The sequence below is a fragment of the Ostrinia nubilalis genome, chromosome 10 (assembly GCF_963855985.1).
Source record: "Ostrinia nubilalis chromosome 10, ilOstNubi1.1, whole genome shotgun sequence".
Taxonomy (NCBI): domain Eukaryota; kingdom Metazoa; phylum Arthropoda; class Insecta; order Lepidoptera; family Crambidae; genus Ostrinia; species Ostrinia nubilalis.
In genome coordinates, this window is record NC_087097.1 from 11,103,930 (window position 1) to 11,118,472 (window position 14,543).

General features: G+C 33.1%; 3 non-coding genes across 3 annotated transcripts; 2 read left to right on the top strand and 1 right to left on the bottom strand.

Annotated features, from left to right (window-relative positions):
* The first annotated feature begins 5,216 nt into the window (after positions 1–5,216).
* On the top strand, positions 5,217–5,289 carry Trnak-cuu (transfer RNA lysine (anticodon CUU)). Its single transcript has one exon. It is a non-coding gene; the product is annotated as a tRNA-Lys (tRNA).
* A 2,614-nt stretch (positions 5,290–7,903) lies between these two features.
* Positions 7,904–7,976, top strand: Trnaf-gaa (transfer RNA phenylalanine (anticodon GAA)). The gene has a single exon. It is a non-coding gene; the product is annotated as a tRNA-Phe (tRNA).
* Positions 7,977–8,279: 303 nt separating this feature from the next.
* Positions 8,280–8,350, bottom strand: Trnag-gcc (transfer RNA glycine (anticodon GCC)). Its single transcript has one exon. It is a non-coding gene; the product is annotated as a tRNA-Gly (tRNA).
* Positions 8,351–14,543: the final 6,193 nt, after the last annotated feature.

A 14,543-nucleotide genomic window follows, 5' to 3' on the forward strand; every position in this document is an offset into this window, starting at 1 on the left:
TGCATTATCAACTATTTATTATACAGAAAATATTGGTAGAGTCGGTCGTGGCATAATTAAACAGATTCAGAGATTGTGATTTAAAAACAAATGAGATATGGCTGGAGAGGTATTGCTCCAAGTCGAACTTCAAAAGTTCAAATTGTAAAACTACACTAAATACCTAGGTAACATTAATTTGGGAATATTAGTAAGTAATTTGTGTCGAAATGTTGAACTAAGAGATAGGGCTATTCTTTATTATCGGTTACTTTTATAGCAAGCTGTTAGGTACTCCGATATTCCTCAACCCAAGACCTCCTCGAGGAATAAGAATTGTTCCATAACGTTTTTAGAAAATTAATTTTTTTAACCAGCGCGGTTTTAGTAATTACTTAGGCCGGATGGTATCTGTTATTTGGCTGTAATTTCAGATCTTATTCTCATGTCAGTTTAGAGAAATTAATTTATTCAGTGAGCGGTAAACTATAGCGTCTACAGTCCAAAGTTTAAATAAAAGGCTACTTGTAACTAAAAAAATCTTCTTAGTTCAATGTCCTTTAAACTTTAATTCGTTGTTTTTGAATAATTATGGGAAAGGAAAATTGTTATAGCAAGTCAAAGCATAGGAAGTGGGTACTACGTTTTTCACTTAACCCAGATCCGGTGCCAGCAAAACAATGGTGTTGTAATTGTAATCCACTCCTCGGTAGGCGTGTACGTTTTTTATTTATTAGATGCGTATGTAAATAATTTAAATAACGGCTTTTGCTGTCTGAACACGCAAAATATTACTTATACCTACCTCCAAATATTATCAGACATCTTAAAGTTAAATATAAATGGTTAAAGAGGATAATAATATACGAGTAACAGACGTGTCATGGATGTAACTGTATGTATATTGATTGTCAAAAGTAGGTACTATGTAAGTAAAGTTCAAGTTTACAGTTCAACAAAGTGACCTCAGTAGGTAAACCAGACCCTTTATAAACAATTAAGATACAATAAGACACGTGTAAATGAGTCTACGCTAGTAAAAACTTCTGAGGTGGTATTTCTAGGTAAATTAACCACAACACTTAATGCCCCATTAGTACAGTTTTTTTATCATCGTGATTCATGGGAGACCGCCGCAGCGACGTCAATGATCGGCACCCAATGACTGTTATTATGAGAATACTTTGTAGGTCGCTTCCTTTCCTTTACGCTAACTGAGTAATACATACGCCAAACGTATATGCGTGTGTAACTTTGAGTTAGTGTGTAAGTAATTTTCATGCTTACAGGACTGGTTTCAATGCTGAAAATCCTGTAAACAAGGTTTACAGCTAGATACAAATAAAGTAAAGACAATAAGAGGAAAATGGTGTCTCGTAAATCGGTTTCGAGCCGAATTCCGAACTTGTCCTAACTAAACAAATTGACAATATATAATGTAAATATTTGTTCGTCCAATTTACTCGTAGGTAAATCACAGTGATTGATAGAACCTGTGTCTTTTCAGTCACCTAAAAAAGTGCATCAAAACGTGAATTTACAGTAATGAATCTCCGCCTTTTCAGTCAGCAAAAAAAAGAAAAAGCACACACCTACCTACTTTCACAATGCTCGTATATTAATAATAACTAAATGACCACTTAAAAGCTTGAACTTACGTATGTTGAGAACTACTAAATTAATTACTGGGAACATAAAAGCTTGTCGTCTTGACCATAAAAAGGGGTTGGACGACACGATATGTGAATATTGCACCGATGATACAGACTAATTTTATACCTATAGACTCCACTACTCGCGAAAGTGTAGCAAAACTTTGTTATGTAGGTATAAGACGTCGCTTGGACCAATGTAGCCAATCAACTATGAGGTTTCGTAGAGCCAAACACCTAGGTACTGACTGAAATCAGGCAAATGGTGGCTTCAAAGTTTGACATCAAGCTTTTGGCCATGAAGTGGAACATATCATAAGTTACCAAAATTTATTATTTTATCTAATGTGCTGTGATATCCTGATGATATCATTATTCACGGGCAGATAGGTGATTCAATTGGTTTAATCGGTGACAAACGCTAGAAACACATAAAAATATTTTTTTCACATCATCTGTAGTAGGGGTTGGTGACAAATGTATTTTTTTTTATGCATAACAAGGCAGGTATTTGACTACAATCGCACCTGATGTATCGTATTCTACTCTGCCGTCACCACACGGCTATTTTTTTCACAAATAAGTCATATTATTAAAAAATATGAAATAGGTATCTACACCATGTATTTAATTTACTTACGTTAAAAATTTGTGGATAGAAAACTATTCAAGTTAAAACAAATGGGGTGTCTCTTGTGCTGTGCTTGTGGTCTGTGGCACATGATCACCCAATAAGAAATTGACAAATACATATTAACCTCAGTTAGCATCCATTTGTCGAAGGCCGTGTTGCAGGTAATTGTGTAATGAAAACGGATGGCAGAAAACACAGCAGGATATTTTTTATCAATATACTGTATAACTCAGATTTTTTCATAAATTAAAGTTCTTCTTAAGTAAAAGGCAAAGTCAAAAAACACTCAGAGCGAACAGACACAGGATGTAATCCAAAAAGTTAGAGATATTTAGTAAATTAAGCTGTGTAAAAGTGTGCAAATAGGCTTTCAAAATGTGAAAGCCTATCTGCAGAAAATATGAGCTTTTAATAAATATTTTCTAAAAGCTAATAATTACTATATAACTAATTATTTCAGTTTTTTTTTATTCAAGTTAACTCGTAGGGCTGCACGAAGTGAACTAGTTATTAGAATCGGTGCACATTTCTTGAAATGTCACGCGACATTTATTTCTCACAAAATACTGACCTACAAAATCATGTAAAGTACCTCCCATTAAGTTCCTTTCCCCCTAATTTTATTGACGCGTTTGTGACTCACTGGAAAAACCGGATCGACCTGTAAAGTAACTCATTTTGCACTCAAAGTTATGTAAACAAATGTTACTATTAAATGAGTATTAAATGTGTCATTTTCGATAGGTACTGTACGAGTAGTATTACTACAACAATATTGATCAGACTATGTATTTAAAAATAACGGCTTTTTTAATCATTAGTTTTAAAATATTTCAATGAAAACACAAACGTACTTAATGATACTTACGATTAGGCAAAACGTTACAACAAGTAGGTACTTACATAGCTAAATACATGTTTCGACAGTAGGATGTAAGATAGCCAGTTCCTCTGTGGTTGAGGATTCCGGGTGAAGCTCGCTTCCATCTTCGGCCCGTTCATCGCTTTCCATCAGGTAAAGGCAGGCAAAGAGCTTCCTCGTTGTGAATAAAAAAGATTTAAAATAAAAAAAACATCAGTCAATCATAATTAAAGGAAAAGTAATTTGAAAAAGAGATCGCGTCACCAACACAAAAAGGGCCTTGTGTCCTTGTGACTATTTTTCAATTTACACGTGTTTATTTTACTATGTGTCTACATTATAGTAATTAATTACTACGCCTAACAAATTAATAATGTGATAAACATATGTGTCACACTTGTACTAAGTAAATAAACAATACAAAAAGCTTCCTGAATGAATTGGAACCGATCAACGATTAAGGAAAAGTCGTTTGCTTTATTTTTTTACCTGTTACAATAATAGGCGAGAAATCCCGGTGCGTAGAATTTCAGGATAATGTGCATCTTGCATCTTCAGTTATTATAAGAAATTGTTATTTATGTAATACGTAGGTCCCTCTATTCAGTCGCGGAAAACTGAATGAAATCTGAGTGGAGTCTAGGATTATTGTCACTAATTTACTTATCGATTTTCCTTATGAAAACATTTATTTACTTAAGTACTGAGAACAAAAAAAACCTAATGATGAATAAAAAAAACCGGCTTTACTTTTTTAACTTTAGTTGAAGTTAGTTTGTGCTTTACATTAAAGTCACACGGGTGCCAAGCCATGCTACGCCGCCACTGGTTCACAAATGCAGTCGGAGGCATCAATTACATATCACCAACAAAATAATTAGTCATTGATGCCTCCGACTGCATTTGTGAACACTAAGTCGTCTTGTTTTTATCTTTTTAGTTAATTTTTACGCAGTTGGGTTTTTTGACTACGAAAAGCTACAACTACCTACTCAATGCGGGACAATGCTGTATCGCAAGGTGTCCACACAGCATTGTCCAGCCAACCTCGCTTTCTAGGTATCAAATAAGTACATGAACAAAAAAATTGGATTACTTACGTCAAATATCATTCGTCACACCATAGACTGAATCAAATGTATTGTCTTGACCTATAGCCAAATACAGACCACTAAGGCAGAGTTGCAGCATCTTACTTTAACTTTAACAAACGTCAAAAATCTGTCAAACCCCATACAAAAAACACCGGTTATCGTTAAAGCTACCGTTAAAGTTAAGTGGTGCAACTCAGCCTAAGTCAAATGGGAATGAGCCTTACGCTAATGTTCGCCAGGCCTTATTCAACCTGGCGCCTTCCAGCGCATCTGCATTCAGCGTGCGCACGCGCGCGGGAGGAAGTGGCACGCAGCATGACAGTTAGCTTTTACTTGGCAACCACCACGACACGACACGACACGACCTGACCACATGCATTTTCTGTATTCAGTTTTTGACTATTCTACAGTGGTTTTATTGTTTTAGTGGCAATTAAATAATTTTATTATACTCGTATGTAGTTATACTACAAAATATCCTACATATTAATATTTGTTCTCATTCGTAGTGGCTGAAAATTACCTTCTGAATAGGTACAAGACTAACGCCCGTATTCACAAACGATGCTTGCTAAAGTGAAGTAGCAAACCGAACGCACAGCCTTGAATAGAGCCCTGTGATTGGTTCGCAGGTCACCCTGTGAGACCTCATAGTAATGTTTGTGATGCGTTACCACATAAATAATACATAAGTCTAGTAGATAAGTTAATTTCTGTAACACATTTGTTTGTAATTCCTAAAATAAATAAATAAATACGGGCATAAGATTTTTTAAAGTTACAGTTGGTATTTAATTTTAGGAAACTATATTCATTTTATAGCTGTGGTCGTCTGATGAATTCGAATTTATTTATGTAACGTCAATATGACGATATAATCTAGTCTGTAAAAATGTTTACCCTTTTTTCTGCAGGTGGATAAATAGAATGCTTTTGTTTAGAGCTAAGAAACAATTTCTAGGCTTATAAGATAAAATTTCGACATCCCGTCATAAGCCCGGCTAGCTCAGTCGGTAGAGCATGAGACTCTTAATCTCAGGGTCGTGGGTTCGAGCCCCACGTTGGGCGCAAACTCTTTTTGATTTTTTTCTCGTCAATATAAAATATAACATTACTTTTTTCTTATTATTTTTTATCTTGTGCGTAAATTAATTAAGGTTATTATGAAAAAGCTTTCGTCTGGAGTAACCAAATAGACTACACCGAGAATCTTTAAGCACCTAATAAACAACACGTAGGTACCTAATTAAATTATTTTAATTTCCAAATTGTCATGTAACTCCCACCTACTTACTTACTTGTTTACAATATTCTTTTATTTATAAATTATTTTATTATTGAATTTATTGGCCTTCTCTCGAATCTTTTCAGGAACTTTGTTTCGTGTCTCACTTCCTATAAGATCGGTTGGGGAAAATCTTTTTGTACTTTCTTCCTAGAAAAAAATAATAGCAATTATTAGTACCTACATGTATTTTATCATTATACATACATATTAGAAGAGTCATGCAGGATGTTGGTTCAACTTGCACTTGTCAATTTTTATTTATTGATACAATCAATAACATACCTACGGGTGCATGTGTCATTTCACTGACTCATCTCCGACAATGTCTGCCCGCTTTTATAAGTTATCTAATAAAAATGATAATAGAAATTATTGAACTTAAAATAATACACGAGTACTGACAGATAGTATAACTATAGGTTTACCTACATCTACTTAGGACCTACTCGTATTATTATTCCTACATTATGTAAAAATTACATTCAGGATTTGATGCCCGATTTACCAACTATTGTAAATAACTGTAAATAAATCAATAGAGACTCTTGTGAATCGTTAATAAGTAAGTAGATATCGGGAATAGGTAAATTAATTACCTTTCAAAGGAGTTCCATGCTTATTTATTCCTCCCTAAATTTTCGCCTAAGAATTCCAGGGAAACTTTCATTAAGTAAGACACCCGTAAATAAAACTAATCATGGCAGCATGTGAACTTACTTAAATGTCTGAAACTAATTTTCAGCGTCTTAATTAGGTACTCGTAAGTACTCGTAAAAGACTCTTAAAGTGTACACGGTATTAATTCTACCAAACAGAAACTTTACATTAATAACCCAATTAATAACCCATCAAGTTTAAAACGGACTTTTTCTGTGCAAACACTCCATTGTTATGGCTGGACTGGCGCCATCCCCTAATCCACACCCACACAACAAGCCTTGTTCATTTTGAATCTTCAAGTCATGGTCCTTTCTTCTGCAAGTAAACTTTGCAAGCGTCCTTTTTTCAAGTTTCTGAAACAAAACAAACCTTATAAGAGTCTATTATGAAATATGCATGAAAAAAAATACGAAATTAAGTTTCAATCACAAAATAACATTCCCGATAGGCTTTATTTTTACTAGGGTTCAAACCAAACTAAAAATAGCTTTATTTTGTCAAAAATATGCCTTTTTGTAGCAGTTGATGTCCTTTTACTGAAGTCTATGCGAAGCATATTCCTTTAGCTATGAACCTGGACCAAAGGGATTACAATCGACTCCCCAATTGGTTTAGTTGCAACAAACCAGAATTCTCCACATGTAACCCGGTCTATAGCTGGGTCGCAAACTAGCTTTGATCGCCTGATCAATCAAATTGTGCCGGTATTGGCTTAGGCTGAGTTGCACCACCTAACTTTGACCGTAACTTTGATGTTACCTAACCAGTGTTTTTTTGTATGGAGTTTGACAGATTTTTGACGTTTGTCAAAATTAAAGTAAGTAAGATAAATTAGTGCAACCCAGCCTAAGAAAAACAGCTTGCTTGGTAGGTAAAGCGGGCAATCACTACCGCGGGAAAATTATTTGTAAATACGTAGACCCTTTTCAGGGCACTTATGCACATTGAGCACAATATCCCGTTAACAACCAATAAATTAATTTAAAACTAAAGAGAACTGCAAAATTAAACTTATCAAATAAATTACTGCTGCCATCTAGTAAGTAATTTGTGAACCTTGTACTCTTGCAAGTTTCTATTTCGAGCATGCTAGTTGACCAGTTGATAGTACCAATAGCTTTCTATAGATGGCGTTATCATACATTCAAAAATTCCATGTAAACGCTAACTTATTTTTAAAAGAAGCCAAGATAAACTCATATTAATTGTAAAAAAATTTTTTCATTGAAGAAAAACAACCTTAATAACCGATTGTATTATCTATTATGCTTATTGCTGCCCCTACTATATGTCGGTAAAATTATTAAATTATTTAACAAACTTCCAGAATATATAAAAACTGAACCAAATGTTAAACGCTTCTCTAAAGCCCTTAGGCACTATTTAATATCCAAATGTTTTTATTCAATTAATGAATACCTAACAATAGACCATAAAAAATAATATAGTAACCAACTACCTACTATAGTCAATTAGTTATCAACCTTGATCCTACTTAGATTGTAGTTATCTTATAAGTTGTTTAATAATAATATTACTTATTATAGTTAATGAATATTAATACCATTAATGTTTAAATAGCCACCTACTCTATTGCGATACCACTCAGGTAACTAAGTTTTTAAGCTCCTGTATATTATGTAATTTACACCATTACAAATTGTCACTTAGTAAGCAATAAATATTTTGAATTTGAATTTGAATTTGTTTTATAATTTCGACCTCCCTCATATAGCCGAAATAGCTCAGTTGGGAGAGCGTTAGACTGAAGATCTAAAGGTCCCCGGTTCAATCCCGGGTTTCGGCAATCTATCTTTTTGCCAATTTAATTTTGTTAAAATTTATTCGAATGACCTTTCAGTCATTTGATCTTGTATTAGAATTTAATAATAACCTAAATCATTTTCGATAACTGGTAATGTTCAGCATTTCAAGTGCTTACTGAACTACATAATGAAATGACCGATTATTTTAATAAAAATGCTCACCATGCGTCAATTTGTGCAGTCTAAGATAATCGAAACAAATTGAAGTCCACCTACCCTCTCTAATGTTTGAAAATGGTATAAAAAACGGGGAAATTCTAGATAAAAAGAATCAAAAAGTTTCATGCATCGGCCGGGAATCGAACCCGGGCCGCCCGCGTGGCAGGCGAGCATTCTACCACTGAACCACCGATGCTTATGATTAATGTTTGAAAATACTGCACAGTTCCTAACACCTACTTTGTTTTTCTATCAGGCATGACAATAATTACACTGCACAACAGCATTTCTGATGATTGGGTTATGTTACATGATATTAGTCCAATTTTCAACCGACTTCAAAAAAAGGAGGAGGTTCTCAATTCGACCCGTATGTTTTTTTTTTTTTTTCTATGTTTGTTACGCGATAACTCCGCCAATTATGAACCGATTTGGACAAATCTTTTTTCGGCGTATAGGTAATACCTCAAGGGTGGTCCCATTTAAATTTAATAATAAAAAAAACAACCCCCAAGGGTGGAAAATTGGGGATGAACTTTTTTATACGCAATATCTCCGCCGATTATAAACCAATTTGAACGATTATTTTTTTGTTGAATAGGTATTATCAAAAGGGCGGTTTCATGCGAATTTGAAGAAAATATTTCACCCCCAAGGGTGGAAAATTGGGGATGAACTTTTTTATACGCAATATCTCCGCCGATTATGAACCAATTTGAACGATTATTTTTTTGTTGAATAGGTATTATTTGTGTTCACGCATTTGAAGTCGGTTTTATTTTTTTTTAAAGTTATTAATAACGAATTCAAATCTGTGATTGAAATGTCGGTATCAGCTCTGTTTAAAAAAAATATGACACTTGGGTGTTTTTGTAATAAAACACTCTTTTTTTAGAGATGATCCTATTTTATGAAGTTGTTAAGTTGTAAAAACTTTCTTTTATTTGACTTCCTTGCTGAAGCTGAAGGCAGACAGCTCTTCTGAATGCTTCAACAGCAGTCAGCCATCATGTGTGCATTCCAGTGGCCCTGATAGCGTCCCTCTATCGTACGAAGGCCCTGGTGGATTTGCTCGCCATGTTCTTCACTTAGATCCTTAAGAGTTGTGAGAAAATTGTTCAGGTGATTGCGAAGAGAGTGTAATTTGATGTTTATTTACATCCTACCAAAAAAACATGTTTATAAGTGACTCATACGTTGTTCGATGTGTAAGAATAGTAAGATTTTTTCGGATTTTCCAAAAATAAAATTAATATGCCAAAATAACTCATTCCATGTCTTTTCTGAAGACTTGAAGATCCTAAATCTCTGAAACGATCGTTTAAACCATCTTGGCTACATGGTTTTGAAATTTTCGGGTCACCATCAAAGTCTCTACCACAGTGCCAGTTTTCACCTCAAAATCCTCCTGTGAAGTATCAGTATGAGGTTCAAGTGACTTCTTAGGGTTGAAAAGACATCTAAATGCCAAACGTATGCAAGGAATTACCATTTAGTTCAATTTTTTTTGGTTAATATCATTTCTGTTCAAAAATAAAAATAACAGTCGTCGCGATGGTTCAAGGGTTCCTTTCAGATAATAGCGGTTTCGTACCTAAATCTACACATATTATTATTTGTTCACAAACGTAAAAACTCAACGCATCTTTTCCACGCCTTTTGCGGAATTCAAGGCTTATCTTTCATTTCCACTGGGTCCCCAAACTAATTTTTGTAAGCCAATTTTTCGAACTTGGTCACATTTAAACGGATTATTTAAACATATCCTCTGCGCAAATGAAACAAAATTGATTAAGATCATTCACACAAACACTTCTTAATGCTACCATATTAAATTATACAAAGAAATCATAGTATTTTTTGAACTGTCGGCGAATTAAGACTGAAATTTAACAATTTTTGAGTGAAAGCTATAACACGCAAACAAGAGCTGCTACAAAAAAATGGACGGCAGATTCAGAATCAGCGACGTCAAATTAGTAAACATCATGTAATGAAAGTCAATCATCAGCCAAAAGTTGCAATTTTGTTGTGCAGTGTTATTAATAATGGCTAAATACATTTTAAAAACTAATAAATAACATTGCTGAAAGTAATGACTATAATAATTAAGAACAGCAAAGATTTTTAGTGACGTAAGCAGTAAATAATATGTACAGTAGGTACCTACATATTACATAGTATCCCATGCAATATAAGTTATTTGTATGAAACTTATTTTTCAAATCAATTACAGCTTTTATGTTGCTACATAAAATTCATTTATTTGCAAATAGGCTTTTAAAAAGCGCTTTTATTATTACATATAGGTATAGGTAATAACTTATTATTATTATTTGAAAATATATGTTTTTAATTATAGTACTAATTATACTCTCGGGTATCTGACACGAATGGTGAATGCCCTTAGAATTGATAAGCTTAGCTAATAATATGAGTATCGAATAAATATTGTGATTAGAGACTGTGAAAAACAAATAAGTGGATTTTTTCCCTTTACTCGTATATGTATGTATGCTGTATAAATGTTACTGCAGCGTCTACGTCAAAGTGTATTTGATTAAAGGCAATTGACCTCTTTATTATCATCATCTTTTATTCCAGCATAGGTTTTATTTTAAGAGTAAAACGATCCAGCATTTTAAAATTAGAGGGTACGGACGTTGGCACGACAAGTTTAACAGTGGCGTCTTATGCAGTTGTTTTGTTATAGCTTCTTTTATCCAACAAAAATTAATTAATTGTACCTACTTGCTTGAATATCTTGCTCTTGTTTCTATTACCACAGATAATAGTTAGTCCTCAGATCATAGTATAATCTGAGGGTTAGTCTATGTTATAAATTGCTACGAAAAAATGTCGTAGTAAACTTTATCTCTTGTACGACATCAACGTCATCTCAAGAACAAAATATTACTTAATACTTGAAATATTTTTTCGCGACATTTGGATGGTATTAAGCTTAAAGAATAACATATCTGTTTTTGTGTAAAATATAACCTATTTAAATATAACAGGAAAATTTATTAGATTTTAAAAACCTATCATTATTCCCTGAACTTGTAATTTGTCACTTAGTTAGAAACCTATTGCATAAGATTATCCATTTATAACTAAAATATGTTTAGACAGTATTAAATTTGACTTTTAAAAGGGAATGTCGAGTACGCCGTGTAATTGTAACAAAGCCGTATTAAACTCATTCATACGAATCTGCTACTTTTCTCAATAGGATCGTAACCCGGCATCAATGCTTTGGTCATTGTGGTCAATGTCATCCGTGTCATTTGGGACAAAGCGTGAGACAAGGTCAGAATGTCAGAGGTCAGCTCAGCAGGCCGAGTCCTCATTGTGAGAGTTTACTTATAAATAATGCATTAAAATGAAGTCTGCGCCAATATAGGAACAAATAACAGGAATGACATTAGAGACTGAATGTTCCAACTATTTACTAAGGGCTGATTATTCAATCGTCGGATAACTTTCATCTAAATAATAAAATTAACATTTTGACATATTTCCCATACTGAAACTGTCAATTTTGCCAAACTTATTCTTCATTTAAAAGTTATCCGATAATTGAAAAATCAGCCCTAAGACAGTTAAATATTATGTTTGAGAAGATTTGATCACACTTCATTTATGAAACTGACCTCTTACTTTATCAAAATTATATTAAACAGAGCAATTATTAAGAAAGTCAAATTTTAATTAGGTAATTTAATTTCACCAAAGAAAAGCTGAGCTTTCATAAAACACAATTTTGTCTGTATGTTTTTTTCACGTAGCGCGTAGGTACCTACCTACTGTAATCTGTCGTAAGAAAATTCTTCCTTAAATTATAAAAATAACCTCGATATGAAACAAACATGATGTACAGCAAAATATAATTCATTTAACAATGTAGGTAGGGTGGGTAGTCGAACAGTGAACCAACCAGATACGCTGAACTGAACCACCGCCATATTTCAAAAAGTATGACGTTGCCAGTTCCACCGAACGAGTCACTACGTGTCTCGTGGATGCCCTTACCCTCTCCCGTAGTGCGCCGGCGACTGTGGCTAAGGTGTGAAGTGTGGCTGCGAATTCTTTGTTTCTCGACGACAAAAGATCGTTTTTTTAGTTATGCTTTACGATTTTTGTATATTTTGCTATTTATATTAAGTACGAAATCTATTTGGTATCAAAATTATTGTAGTTTTATCTGTATAATGAGCACATTCCGTGATGACCATTCCGCGGACTTCTTATTGTTTGTGAACTCATAAGTTGAATAGTGTATGTTTTGAACAGTGAACCAGGTTTTCAAAGTACACAGTGAACCGGTTGACTGTTTTTTTATTTAACCACCACAAACGGTTGATTAATCACCTAAAGGCTTTAAGAGGCAATTTTCAGTTATTTTTGTTTAAAGAAGGATTTTTCTTTTCAATTGTGTCTTGTGTTATTTTTGAGTTCTGTGATTTTTTAAATGAAGACTGTTTGTTTACCACCAAAAAGGTTGATTATTGATTACTTGAAGGCTTTATTAGACAATGTTTAGTTATTATTGTTAAAAGAAGCATTTTTCTTTTCATTTGGGTTTTGTGTGAGTTTCTTTGTTATTTTTGGATTCTGTGATTTTTTATGAAGACTGTTTGTTGAAATAATCATTTTATTTCCATTTGATTTTTGTGTTGTAAAAATAAAAGCTGATTATCTAAAATTATGTTGTTTATTTTCCAAAATCATAATTTTTACTCGTAATTAACTTTATGGTTCACTGTTGAAAATATGGGTGGTTCAGTGAAAACTACCCGTAGTACACAGGGAGCCAAATTTCATTTTTTTTTAAAACCTAATTTAAGTTACCTTTTTATTGCTGAGGCTAATTTTAAGCCTAAAAATTAGAAACCTTATTAAATTACCTGACTGATAAGACCATAATGACATTTCTAGCTTCATTTTCCAGCTAATTAGAGCATTTAGAAAAAAGGCCGGTTCACTGTTCAACGATGCACCCTATATCCATTGTTTCTTATAACTTACTTATTAATTTTTCAATCATTTTTATACCGATATAATTGTTTATTTGACGTAAGTATAAAATTATGAGCCATACTTAGGTGATAGTTAAACTTCATTAAGTACCTAGATACTTGTTAAGGATATCGGTAAGTTGGTCTATTCCACTTTGATCACCTGGCTTTGATCACCCAGGTGATCAAAGTGGACTTCCTTCCAGCGACAATGTCGACAGTGTCCTTTGATCACCCACGGATAAAATGTCCTGGGTGATCAAAGTGGACTCCAGTTAAATTATTATTTTAGTTCCCTTTCTTATCCGTGGGTGATCAAAGGACACTAAATTGTCGCTGGAAGTCCAGTTTGATCACCTGGGTGATCAAAGCCAGGTGATCAAAGTGGAATAGACCGGTAAGTTAAGTAGGTACTTACATAACGTACGAGGTAGATGACTATAATAAATAAATGACTGCTGTTATTCACACCTATTCAATTGCAATTAATACCCAAACGCAAACAGATATTAATTATAATCAGTGTATTACAGTGATTTTGTAACAATCATTATAATTGGGTGAATGAGGTATGTGACACAGTTTTATTTTTTAAATAGGTAGGTAGTAATTAACATTAAATAAAAAAAAATTAACATTAAATGACGTTCGTTATTATTATTATTTTTTATTAAGTACTACATAAAATCTCGATTTCCTTTTTTTACTCGTATAGTTTCAATCTAGTTGTGATGCCTCATGCAAACTATCAAACTTTTCGGGACAAATTTTAATTTTAGTCAAAATGAGCTACATATTACTTGTCAATTTTTAATTTAATTATACTTAGTGCATTCTTCTATAATAGTAAATTAATTTAGTGTGATACATAAATAAGGCTTTATACGAGAAGGTACATAATAATCATGATAAAATATTGCTTATTGTACAGCAGTTGTTTATTATGACACCTTAATGGGTATTAATTTATAGTTTTAAATTACGTGTCGAAAACTTTGATTATAAAATATTTCCTGTCATCGCTAGTAGAACATTATTTATAAAGAGCTATTAGAAGTTAGATAGCCGTTTACAATTTTATAAGTTTATTTTTTTAACAGAAGCATTCTGAAGCAAATAAATAATACAAACATACCCTAAACTACATGAAAGTCAATTCTTTATGACTATTTATTCTATTTTCCGTTACGCATGAAATATTTTAGCTGAAATTTCAAAACCTTCATAAATAAACATGATGGCATACCTACTGTAAATATTCAGAAATTGTTCAAACAAAACAGAAAGGTGTTGTCACAAGGCATTGAAATAACCATGTCAGATGTTAGTATGTCTTTAGGATTTAAGTATATTACAAGGTCCAAGTACAAT